Genomic DNA, 6,459 nt, shown 5'->3' with positions numbered 1-6,459 from the left:
GGTGGTGAGGTGTTTTTATTACGTGTTTTATGGTGGTGAGGTGTTTTGAATTACTTGGTGGTGAGGTATTTTGAATTACGTGGTGGTGAGGTGTTTTGAATTACTTGGTGGTGAGGTGTTTTGAATTGTGTGGTGGTGCGGTGTTTTGAATTACTTGGTGGTGAGGTATTTTGAATTACGTGGTGGTGAGGTGTTTTGAATTACGTGGTGGTGAGGTGTTTTGAATTACTTGGTGGTGAGGTATTTTGAATTACGTGGTGGTGAGGTATTTTGAATTACGTGGTGGTGAGGTGTTTTTATTACGTGTTTTATGGTGGTGAGGTGTTTTGAATTACTTGGTGGTGAGGTATTTTGAATTACGTGGTGGTGAGGTGTTTTGAATTGTGTGGTGGTGCGGTGTTTTGAATTACTTGGTGGTGAGGTGTTTTGAATTACGTGGTGGTGAGGTGTAATCGTCCCAAACTTCCAGTCTGCACCTACCCCTCCCCTATGTATGTGCTGAGGGGTTCTTTCTTGAAAAAAAACATTCAACCTAAATCTTCAACCTAAATTGCCTATAAAAATGTAATATCACAAACACAACAAATACATTTGTGCAAAATAATTGTTTGTATTATGATTGGTGTAAATCATGACAACACAGCAACTTAGTCCATCAGGTAGACACCCATATTTTGATGATCGGTACCAGTCAGGGTGGCCATGGTTGAATGGTACCATTTGAAAGCCACGTTATTCTAGAGTTATATTATGTCTGGTAGCAATTTCAAATCAGCAGCTTTCAGAATACAATCATCAGATAAAGAGACCGCTGTCGGTAAGAAAATTGTCCCAAAATGTGTCCCAGAAATTGCAGGATTTCATCTATACTTCTAAACAAACTATACCTAGATCTCAAAAGGATTGGGTTTTTTTTATCAAATAATGTTCATTTAAATGTATCATATTTACAAGTATCATTATAGTCTTGATCATTTTCATTATTATTATTATTATTAGGCATTTACGATACATGACAACACATGCATCGTTCCCTTTTACCATGTTTATCCACTTAATTATGCTATGGGTATAGTAATCACCATGATTATCAATAAACATATCCAAAGTTTATTTCAATCAAATTAATAAGTATTTATGTTGATCATTATCACCTTCATACTTTTGTAACATGTATAACCAGTAACATACATACACATTTACAATTACAGCTAGAAACTGAAGAAATACTTTATTTTGGCTAATTTTAATGTTTATTATCATATTCCTGATTATTATACCATCAATTTTGATAGGGTCAAATGTTAATTTCTTTATCATTATTCAATCTTTACTTCTTAATACCATTGGCAATATTAAAATTCAAAGTCCTCATTATCACTCTCTTCATCCATCTGTTGGACATCATTATCATCATCATCATCATCTTGTGGCTGGTTGTCACAGGTCTGCAGTCTACACAGCTCTGAACACTTCAGACTATTTGCCAAACAAGTGCACTGTGGAAGTTTGCATGACCTGGAACAGTTGCAAGCTAACAATTCCAGTACAGTGTTGGGTGCAGGTGCTCGATCCAGCCAGTCAATCCTCAGTTCTTCTTTACCGTCTTGGAGTTGAACGTTCCATCCTCGGTCCTTTGGTGATGGTATGGTTGGTTGTGCAACAAGACTCCTCCGCCAAATAGCTGTCTGGTAGTTGGCTCTGAGGATATGCTTGTGAAGGGCATCTGCACAAGGGGGAAGCTGATGTGGTTCGATTTTACCCTTTTTGGTGCTGAACAAGTTATAACGAAGGTCATCTACTTTTTTTGTACTTGTTTTTGAAGAATATATTTGACATGTAAATATTTCTAGTTCCTGAACCAGTTGTTCTGGTATGTCCCACTCTTGACCTAATGCAACAAATGCTTGCTGAAAAGCTTCAAATTTCTTTACCATCTTCAAGGATGTGATCTTTCCTCGACCAGCTAGAGTGCTCACACTGTCACATCCTGTGAAGGCATGCATGCCTAATAAGGATTTACTGACAGACTCGCCCAGTGATGATGCAACCTTTGTGACATCTACATAGTGTATTCTTGCCTGGGTTCCACATTTGAGATGAATTGTTGCTCTGATATCAGTACTGAAGGAAACAGCTAAAAGAAACACATCTGTAACATCAGCTACAAGTACAATGGTGTCGAACCCTGCATTTGCCGCATGAGCAGAGTGTAGAATCAGGCGGGTATCAGCTTCTTCTTGTGTACAACAAAGCTCTGGTACAAGGATACAGCCCTGAGCAGGAGATATTTTGAAGCATTCTTCTCCAGTTGTCACATAGAGAACCTTGTCTCCGAGTCTTTCTGAGTATTTGGCTTGTTTCCACTCCTGAACGAGAAATTTTATGAAACTTGTCTTGTTCGATGACCCTGACAGGAAATTTCCCCACTGCACAACAGTTTGTTTGGCTGTTATGTTCTTCAGTTGAATGGAACATGAACGTGACTTCCTCGTCTCTCTCTCAACATCTTTTATCGATAGATCTCTGTATGTGTCAAATACAAGGTCGAGACGGGATGAACATGATGCTTCATTGAGAGCCTTTGAGAGGATAGCAGAAGCTATGTCACCAAAGGTTTTGTGTTCACCTTTTACTTTATGAACTAATGACATTCCATCTATAACACATGCTGAATTGGTTACTCTTTCATTTGCCGGAACAATGTCTTTCTGTAGTTCTCTGGCAAGACTTGCTTTACTTGTTTTCCTTGGTAAGCCATCTGCAGTAGCTAATGCCCATGGTAATGGACCCAGTGGGTGCTTAAGGACCTCTCGCATATCAATTTGCCTTGTCTGTGCCATCATACACATGTTTCCAAACAAATTGGATGTTGTTCGAAGAATTACTTCTTTGTTGCTAGCCTTAAATCGTGTCTTTCTGTTTGAATCTGAGAAGGTTTTCAGTTGGAGTTTGGGAAGTGTATCATGAAATTTAACCACTGGTGGATCAGTCTCCAGGCGTTGTCGTCTGAATGTTTTATAAGATGATTCGCCACATGCCTTTGCCTTTGCTAAGTCTTTTGCAATATCTACATTAGGAACAGTGCCATTGGATATGTTGAGAAGTTCTTGTGACTCTTTGAATGGATTTACCAGTTCCTGGATAACCTCAACTATTGCTGAGACAGCCTTTTCATCTTTGGTTATTCTTGACTTCTGGAGCTCAACATGTTGGGTGTCTGATGTGTGCATATGAAGCATATCCCTTAAGAGTCGAACATATCCACTTCTATACTCTGCAGTTAGGTAATATCGTGTAACAGCACCTGTGTTCAGACTGAAACGGCATGTGCCTCCTGGAGTTTTTGTGTCTTTGTTCACAGTCTCTTCAGTAGCTTGATCGACAGGTATTCTTCCAAATGTGTTTGATGATCCTATCTGTACTGAGAATTGCCCTGCTATGAAATGTTGATGGACTGTTGGGTGTTGTTCTGGTAACTGGGACATTTCTGCGTAATACGCACTAAGATAGCGTGCATAGTTAATCTTGTCATATGCAAAACACCAAATAATACACTCATATATGCAAGCCATGTGAAGTTCCCAGTTTCCCTCTCTTGAACTCCGTATCAAGCCAAGAAGAACAGAAACCATATCAATGTAGCTCATCCAAAAGGCTGACAGAGGCCCATTTTTGTTTCGCAAGAAATCCAGGAAGTTGGTGAATTTTTGTAGGACATTTTGAAACTGATCGTTCTGCATGGTCTCTTCAAAGACAGTCTGGCAGATATCATCCTGGAGATCTCGAACTATTTCCAATCCCGCCTCTATGCTTGCGACTTGATCAGGATGATATTCTTGGATCCATGACATGAACTCACCCCATGCCAGGGCAGCAGAATATTACAAAAACATACAAACATTATGTTGATGGATAATGTGTTATGTCGTCAATAAATGGCGGATAAATACATTCAAATGCTAATACTTTGCACAATTTTTGAGTTATCAGCAGGAAAGATGCACCATATTTATGGTCAGTTGACCAGCTTTCATATGATATGCCACATGCATATATAAAATGTTATATGTGCTGCCAACTGGTCAGTAGGAAAAGGTAGCGAAAAACCTGATTTTCTGAAAGTGATGTTTCATGACATCGTCATAGGCCACAAACATATGCATTTTTTAACATGAAAGCTGTGGATTTGACAATGCTACCAGAGATTTTTGTTATAGGTGAGGAAAATTCTTTCAAATGACACCAATGAACCTAGGCCTCCTTTTTGGTACCGATGGACCCCTCTACCTGACGGACTAACTCAGGTGCAGTCATTATCCTCAGCTAAAATAAGCCTGTTCCTCAGTAATGACGCTCGGTGAGGCAAGCGTAGTGAGCCGAGCCAAGCTCGTATATATATATATATATATATATATATATATATATATATATATATATATATTGTTACGGTCCGCGGATAAGGATGTTGTTTGCCGAGCGGAGGCACCGCGGCCGAACAGTTTTCCCCGACTAAACCCGATTCCCGGACGTTGGCCGAAATCGCGCCACAGATATTCAATTTGGAAACCTCTAAAGCGACCGAATGTAAAGAGGAAGAAGAAGAAGACGTACAGAGGAATAACAGGATTTATTAATTATTTTCACAAGCCAAAGCAAAGAGAGCAGTTGGTTATATACAGAAAATGGATTGAGCAGAAACACAGTGAAATCATTAGCTTACCTATACAAGCTTAATTAATAAACCCCAGGACAACGTGAAAGACAGACGGACGATCACACTTACACGGGGAAATGCAGGCTGGAAGGAATGGCTTGGAGATGGGTGGCTTTTAGAGGCAAGGAAGGTTCAGCAGGTACTGGGCACGGTCGGGCCAGAAGGCACCACCGTCAAGAAGCCGAGCTTTGGTCCCAAACTGCGCGGGCGAAGTTCCTTTCTCCGTACTGCTGCCTCGTGCGCTCCTTGTGTTGCCCCGGTCCGCTTTTCCTGCTGCGCGGCACGTCTCACGGCGGCTCGGTCACACCTGCTCGTCTCCAGCGCATCTCCTGGACCCATCTCTGTAAAAGCTCATCTCCTGGACTCATCTCCTTGGGGAGCGTCCCGCGGCGGGTTATATAGGCCCCGCCCTTCACCCTTTTCGAACCTCCCCCAAGCGTTCTCTCTCCGCCCTCTCAAGCCAAACCCCTCGTTCTGGGTTGGATGAGCGGGGCCGACTTACTCCTCCCCTCTATGACGAGGTGGAGACCCGCCTTTCTTCTTCGGCGTTACCTCGTGCGTAATGGAGTCAAATGCAGCAAAGTGGACGGCAGATGAAAATGCAGCAAAGTGCCTAAAGAGCCAATTGCAGCAAAGTGGCAAACCTGGCACTTGGAAGCTGCCATGGGGCGTCGGAGGGCCTACTCTTATTTAATTCGGTGCAATGAAGAGTCAAACTAGTGGGAAACACATCCTTAGCCTACAGAGAATAAGGGACTAACTGTTTAAAAGGATATATCGTGTCCTGTGTGTAGGTTTATGGAATTAACTAAGAGGACGAGCTGCGACCATTCTTTACATTACGAGGGTCAGTTACACACAACAAAACCATACTTTTCACATTCGTTACACTTTCTCAAAATTGTTACACTTCTCAAATTCGTTACACTTCTCAAATCCGTTACACTTCTCAAATTCGTTACACTATATATATATATATATATATATATATATTGTTGCGGATCTCCTCGTCGGCCTTCTCCCCTTACCAAGGGGGGGGGGGGGGGGTTAGTCCCCTTGTCTTTTACTAGCCGGCGGGATTCGGAGCTATGACGTTCCTTCCGGACGGCGTTAGGTAGGGTCGTAAGCCGTATTCTTATTACCTAATTACTAACGCCGCCCAGGAAGCAAGGAAATAACTCCTACCCGAATCACGGATATCAGTGGAAATGCCGAGCGGATAGCGATCCGCGATCCGAGCCGTTATCAAGGACTAAACCCGATTCAAGCGGTTGTAATCGTGCCACGTTTACCCAATTGAGAAATCACTAAAACGGTCGAACCAAGAGGAAAAGGAATAACACAGGATTTATTACACTTTCTACAATGAAGAAGAAGAACAGAATACACATGGGCAGCCTTAATAACAGTCTTAACTTATCCCTGGACATGGGCCCGCTTCACACTCAGTCACACTCTCAAACTCACTCACACGGGACTGCAGATGGTCAGGGCGATGGTCCAAGGAATGGCGTCCACAGCTCGCTCTGGTCCCCGACTCGCCACGCGAAGAAGATGGTAGACGGCAGGCAAGCTCTCCACGTGTCGTTTGTGCGGATCAGACGATTATATGGGGGGATCGGTAAGCTGGGCGATTACGCTGGCCCGTATGTAATAGATGAACCGGGCTTTATATGGGCTCCCAGTATATTCAATGGAAAAGCACCTCACACAATGCGCTCTCCCAGCAAGTCCAAAGCCAA

The sequence above is a fragment of the Myxine glutinosa genome, chromosome 3 (genome assembly GCF_964187855.1).
Source record: "Myxine glutinosa chromosome 3, kmMyxGlut1.1, whole genome shotgun sequence".
Classification (NCBI taxonomy): Eukaryota; Metazoa; Chordata; class Myxini; order Myxiniformes; family Myxinidae; genus Myxine; species Myxine glutinosa.
The sequence above is the reverse complement of the archived record's forward strand: the minus strand, read 5'-3'. Positions refer to the sequence as shown.